Raw genomic sequence first — 7,246 nt, 5'->3', positions numbered from 1 at the left:
GTGCGGTGGACCCAAGACTCTGCCTCTTACTGGCCTGTGGAGCACACTGGCAATAGCAGTGCTGATGGGATCACATGTTCCCTGATAGGACACTCGCATCCCAGCCTTGGTCTCTGCTGTGGCTTTGTCTTGGCTCTGTCAGCACCACAGATGTCCTGTGTGTCCTGACTGAGGTAAAAGGTCAGGTGGCTGTGGGCTACCTGGGCTCAGGTGGATGGTTTCAGGGAGACCCTCCCCCTCATTGTCTATGGATTGAGCCTGTCCTTGTGATCACCGACCACTGCGGAAGCCTTTGCCCTCTGCCTGGGGACGTCCCTGTGGTCACTGCGCCTTGCCCCATTGGTAGGCATGCGGTGCGGAGCAGCGAGGGTCCCCTGAGAAAGCAAATGCTCCTAGGCCCTGTCAGAGTAAAACCATCCAAACCTGTGGAAAATGTATGAGTTTATTTAAGCCAAGCTGATGTCAAATGTCTGAGAGCAGGATCTCAAATCCTGCAAAGAACAGCAGTTGTGTTGCTTATTTTATACATTCTAATCAAAGGATAAATTGAAAAGAAGTTGTGTAAAATCCATTAGGAGGTGAGAGAAAGCACAATGGTGAAATCTCTACAATTGGACAAAAGTCAAAATGGAGAAACAGACACTTGTTTGCATTGGTGGGTACAGGATAATTAACATGCACAACAATAGAGATGGTATGCAGGGAACCAGATACCACGACGAGGGGCTCTGTGGTCTCAGACTCTGGTGCCGGAGGCTGATCCCTGGAATGGTCCAGCAAAGAAAATTACTCTGACATGTTATCCAGGTAGCATAAAAACAGGGCACGGGGGCCAGTTAAGGTAAAGACTGACCTTTGCTCAAGAAGGTGTGAGTCTGGGACGTAACTACCTGCCATCACCTCCCAACTGGGAATTTCTGATCAGACCATCCTGTGTGGGTGTTTTTGGTCACTGAGCTTGTCAGACCAGCCATGTGGCCCCTGAGCTTGTCAAGTTTGTAGCACAGCCCCTTTCTTGTTAACAGTCCCTAGAAGGAGCAGGTGGGACAGAGCAAGCACAAGGAAAGACCCCAGAATGGCCTGTTGGAGGAGAGGATGGACATCAGGCTTCCTCTCCACCTCCTTAGCCAAAACCAAGTGAATGAACTTCCTGTGATTTTTCAGCGTGCCTCAATGTTGGCCCCTAGAGGTCAGAAGAAGAACTGCAGCCAATGTCAGGGCCGGCATCAAGAATGCTGAGCAGCCTCCAGAGAGTGAAAGCTGACCTTAAACCCTGGACAGAGGTGGGCTCTGACCTCCAGGCTGAGAGATTGATCAGCCTGTGCCCTTTCACTGTGAGTTCCAAGCCTACAGACTCCCTCCCTAAAAAAAGTATACCATGTAATTTCATTTATGTAAAATTCTAGAAAATACAAATTAATCTTGAGACAGACAGAAGATGAGTGAGTGCCTGAGGACTGGGCAGCTGGGTTGGGGTGCAGAGGAAGGGATTACAAAGGCACATGGGAAACTATTGGGTGGAATGGATACACAGGGAGAGTGTGTGCGTGCCAACACTCATCAGATTACACACTTTACATTTGTGTGGTTTATCGTCTGTCATTTATACCTCAGTTAAGTTGTAGTCAAAGCTTGATGTCATGAATTGCTGTGTAGTCAGTGTTGGTCAAATAAGTTTGTAAATATGATATATATGTTTGCTCACTTATAGTTTGTATTGTGTGTGGGGGACAGGCTGTAAGCAGGCCGGGTCATTATAGCCTAAGGCTTAGTTTTAAGACTAAGCTTTTCCCCACACCCTTGACTGTTGCATGATGTGCGGTGGTGCACTTTAATGAGGAATCCCATTATACCTCAGATAAGTGACTTTGTATCAAAGACTTCCTTGTTTGTATATTGGATTAAAGGTTTTGATTTCTACACTATAAAGTAGGGCAGACCGGGAGCTTGCTCTCTTGGTTCCTGAGATTAGCATTAAAGAGGAGAGCAGAGAAGGCCACGTGGAGGAGGCCAGGAGAAGCAGCCAAGATGGTGGAGTGCTGAGGGAGAAGCCAGTTTGTGCAGAGTTTGTGTAGAGAGAAGGAGATGGGGAACAGAGGTGAATAAGGCTGATGAGGTAGAAACCTTTGATTCTAGGAAACTCGGATAAGTCAGTGGTTTTGGGAGCCCTGACTAAGTGGGTTTTGGAGTCCAGTGTGTGTTTTTACTTGCCCACTGAGTGCAAGCTAGGATTAAAGCTAATGGCCCACTAGTTCTTGGCTCCGTTGTTTCATTACCAACTGTCCAAATCAAATGCGAACCTGCATGGGCCAGGCAGCTGTGATGGTGGCTGTGGCTACTGGCTTTACAGTCAGGAAGAGAGAATACTGTTCCTCTATTACTGCTGTTCCCATGGGGGCAGACCCTGGAGGTGTGCTCACAGGAATGCAGTAATGACAACAGCTGGTTTTTATTTAGCTCTCAGTGTGTACTGGGCACTTCCGGTGTATTAGGTCATATAATGACCCAAATGAGCCAGTTGAATTCATTTACTGCCCTCAACTTTCCCACCTCCTTCCTTGGAACATGCTGTGTCCTCTGCCTGGACCTTTTGTCCTTGTTTCCTCGTGAGCTCTAGGTTAGCCTGGGCTGACTCCCTTTTCAAAACCCCTCTTCAGGAAAGTTTTCCCTGGTCCTTCAGTCTAGATTAGAATCCCAGTTACATGAGGTCATAATGTTCAATATTTCACACTGTCAATCATTATCACATGTGTAATTCCTTTACTCATTTAAGAACTTAAGAGAAATCACAACCAAGATCTCACCGTCTACTTGACTGTAAAGCCAGCAGCCGCAGGCCACCATCACAGCCTCCTGGCCCATGCAGGTTCGCATTAGATTCAGACAGACAGTAATAAAACAATGGAGCCAAGAACTGATGGGCCATTAGCTTTAATCCTAGCTTGCACCCGGCAGGCAAGTAAAAACACACACTGGGCTCCAAAACTCACTCATTCAGTGCTCACAAAGCTACTGACTTATCCGAGTTTTTCTAGGATCAAAGGTTTCTACCTCACCAGACTCATTCACCTCTGTTCCCCATCTCCTTCCTTCTCCCTGCACAAACTCTGCACAAACTGGCTTCTCCCTCAGCACTCCACCATCTTGGCTGCTTCTCCTGGCCTCCTCCACGTGGCCTTCTCTGCTCTCCTCTCTAATGCTAATCTCAGGAACTGAGAGACAGCAAGCTCCCTGTCTGCCCCTCTTTATAGTGTAGATCAGTGGTAGTCAACCTGGTCCCTATCGCCACTAGTGGGCGTTCCAGCTTTCATGGTGGGCAGTAGTGGAGCAACCAAAGTATAAATAAAAAGATAGATTTAACTATAGTAAGTTGTTTTATAAAGATTTATTGTGCCAAACTTAGTGAAAATCTGACATAAAGTACTGTCCATCTCTGGGGCCAAGGGAACTTTATACAAAGTGAAAAAGCACTTATATCTTGTTAAATAACTCATTAGGCAATAAAGATGGCCCAACCCAGTCTTTGGACCTATAGATTTGAAGAGGTCTTATCTAAAGTACTTCTCAGTCTTAACTTTATTTCCTGGCTTTTGGATTGATTGTCACTGTGAAAAAAATCTCTAGAGAGAAGTGGTTATGGTTTTCACAAATTTCAGGGACTGTAGGAATAGAAGGAAACTACCAGATATAGTAAAGCCATACATGAAAGCCCACAGTTAACACCACACTCCATGTAGAAACACCAACAATGTTACTAAAATCGTGAAAAGACAAAGATGCTGGTTTCCTCGCTTATTCAGCATACTACTGAAAGTCCTGGCTGGAATAATTAGGCAAAAAGATAAAATAAGAGTTAGCCAAATTGAAAATAAATAAAAAAAATTATTGCTCTTAAAAGGCAACATAGCCTGACCAGGTGGTGGCGCAGCGGATAGAGCATCGGACTGGAATGCAGAGGACCCAAGTTTGAGACCCCGAGGTCGCTAGCTTGAGTGTGGGCTCATCTGGCTTGAGCAAAAAGCTCACCAGCTTGGACCCAAGGTCACTGGCTCAAGCAAGGGGTTACTCAGTCTGCTGAAGGACCGCAGTCAAGGCACATATGAGAAAGCAATCAATGAACAACTAAGGTGCTGCAACGAAAAACTGATGATTGATGCTTCTCATCTCTGTCTGTTCCTATCTGTCCCTATCTATCCCTCTCTCTGATTCTCTCTCTGTTCCTGTAATAAATAAATAAATAAATAAATAAATAAATAAATACAACATAATCTTATATGTACAAAAACCTAAAGATTCCACTGCAAACACACACACACACACACACACTTTTGGAACTAATAAATAAACCAGAGTTGCAGGAAACAAAATCAACACTCAGCATCATTTCCATCTTTGCAACCACAATGACCAAACTCAAAATGGGATTAAGAAAAGAGTTTCAGGCCCTGGCCGGTTGGCTCAGCGGTAGAGCGTCGGCCTAGCGTGAGGAGGACCCGGGTTCGATTCCTGGCCAGGGCACACAGGAGAAGCGCCCATTTGCTTCTACACCCCTCCGCCGCGCTTTCCTCTCTGTCTCTCTCTTCCCCTCCTGCAGCCAAGGCTCCATTGGAGCAAAGATGGCCCAGGCACTGGGGATGGCTCTGTGGCCTCTGCCTCAGGCGCTAGAGTGGCTCTGGTCGCAACATGTCGACGCCCAGGATGGGCAGAGCATCGCCCCCTGGTGGGCAGAGCGTTGCCCCATGGTGGGCGTGCCGGGTGGATCCCGGTCGGGCGCATGCGGGAGTCTGTCTGACTGTCTCTCCCTGTTTCCAGCTTCAGAAAAATGAAAAAAACAAAACAAAACAGAAAACAGTTTCATTTACAATAACATCAGAAAGAGTAGAATATTTAGGGAAAAAATCAACCAAGGATGTGGTTATGTATATACATTTGTGAAAGTAAAGAAGAATCAAATAAATGGCAAGACATCCCTGCTTATGCTGTGAAAGTCCTCAACTACTTACATATTTGATAAAATTTCTATTAGCCTGACCAGGTGGTGGCACAGTGGATAGAGCATCAGACTTGGATGTGAAGAACCCAGGTTTGAGACTCCGAGGTCGCCAGCTTGAGCGCAGGCTCATCTGGTTTAAGCAAAGCTCACTAGCTTGAGCCCAAGGTCGCTGGCTTGAGCAAGGGGTTACTCAGTCTGCTGAAGGCCTCTGGTCAAGGCACTATGAGAAAGCAATCAATGAACAACTAAGGTGTCACAATGAAAAACTGATGATTGATGCTTCTCATCTCTCTCCATCCCTGCCTGTCCCTATCTATTCCTCCCTCTAACTCTGTCTCTGTTAAAAAAAAAAAAAAAATTAAAAACCCTATGACTCGGCGAGTTCCAAAGACACTTGTAGAAGTATGAAAATGTTGCAGCTACTGTAGAAAACAGCCTAGAGGTTTTATTAGAAATAAATAGTCGTACTGTGTGGTTCAGCAATCTCACTTCTGCTCATATCCAAAGGAATTGAGAGCATGATTTTGAGGAGATATTTGCACATCCCTGTTCACGGCAGTGCCTGACCAGGCGGTGGCACAGTGGATAGAGCGTTGGACTGGGATGCAGAGGACCCAGGTTCAAGACCCCGAGCTCACCAGCTTGAGCGCAGGCTCATCTGGTTTGAGCAAATGCTCACCAGCTTGGACCCAAGGTTGCTGGCTCGAGCAAGGGGTTACTCAGTTTGCTGAAGGCCCGCGGTCAAGGCACATATGAGAAAGCAATCAATGAACAACTAAGGTCTCGCAACAAAAAACTGATGATTGATGCTTCTCATCTCTCTCCGTTCCTATCTGTCTGTCCCTGTCTATCCCTCTCTCTGACTCTCTCTCTCTGTCCTTGAAAAAAAACCCAGAAACAAAAACATGTTCATGGCAGCATTATTCACAATAGCCAAGAGGTGGAAGCAACCCTATTGTCCAGAGACAGAATTACAGAGAAAGAAAATGGGTTATAAATATATGTAACAGAATATTATTTAGCCTTTTTAAGAAAGGTAATTCTGGATATTATGCTAAGTGAAACGAGACAGTCACAAGAAGACAGAAACCAAAACTGTGTGTTCCAATTAGATAAGACATCTCAAGTATTTAAATTTATAGAAAAAAAGAAAATTGGTCATTGCAGGGTACTTGGGGGAGGAGGTAATGGGGCATTAGTTTTCAATTGTACAGATTTTCAATTTTACTGATGGAAAAGTGCTAGAGATCTGTTTTACAACGATGAGAATATATAAACCACTGCTGAGCTGTGTGTACAAGCTATTAGTTATGATGGTAAATTTAATGTTATGTGTTTTTTAATACAATTAAATAAAAATTATTTAAGGGGAAAATTTGAGGTTAAGAACCCTGAGGCTTTGAAAAAATCCTGCCTCAACAGGGGAATTTCTGGCTGTGATTAGTATGAAGTGTGTGTAGTTTGTGGGTTCACTTCCCATTTCCAGCCACCAATTTCAGCCTCAGGAAGTTGGTCTCAGGGCCTCTGAGCCGCTCAAGAGCCCATGATGGGGAGGAGGCCCAAAGCTCCAATGACTCATTGTAGCTGAGGGGCCCAGGTGGGAAGGGAAAGGTTTGTCAGGGCTGGGAAGACTAGTGCAGGAGCTAGAGGAGGTATAAGTGTGGAGGTGGAGGGACAGAGCAGAGATTCAGAGAGCTAAAGAGTCTACAGCAGGGGTCCCCAAACTTTTTACACAGGGGCCAGTTCACTGTCCCTCAGACCGTTGGAGGGCCGGACTATAAAAAAAACTATGACCAAATCCCTATGCACACTGCACATATCTTATTTTAAAGTAAAGAAAACAAAACAGGAACAAATACAATATTTAAAATAAAGAACAAGTAAATTTAAATCAACAAACTGACCAGTATTTCAATGGGAACTATGGGCCTGCTTTTGGCTAATGAGATGGTCCATGTCCGGTTCCATATTTGTCACTGCTAGCCATAACAAGTGATATGACGCGCTTCCGGAGCTGTGACACGTGCGTCCCGCGTCACTGGAAGTAGTACTGTACGTGAGCGATGCCACATACAGTATTCCAGGTGGTCAGTACTCACTGACCACCAATGAAAGAGGTGCCCCTTCCAGAAGTGTGGCGGGGGCCAGATAAATGGCCTTAGGGGGCTGCATGTGGCCAGCATGCCGTAGTTTGGGGACCCCTGGTCTACAGTATAGGGGGAGAGGGATAGGGGAGGGCAGTAAAGAGGGACA

This window comes from Saccopteryx leptura, chromosome 9 (genome assembly GCF_036850995.1).
Source record: "Saccopteryx leptura isolate mSacLep1 chromosome 9, mSacLep1_pri_phased_curated, whole genome shotgun sequence".
Taxonomy (NCBI): Eukaryota; Metazoa; Chordata; class Mammalia; order Chiroptera; family Emballonuridae; genus Saccopteryx; species Saccopteryx leptura.
Note: the sequence above shows the minus strand (reverse complement) of the source record.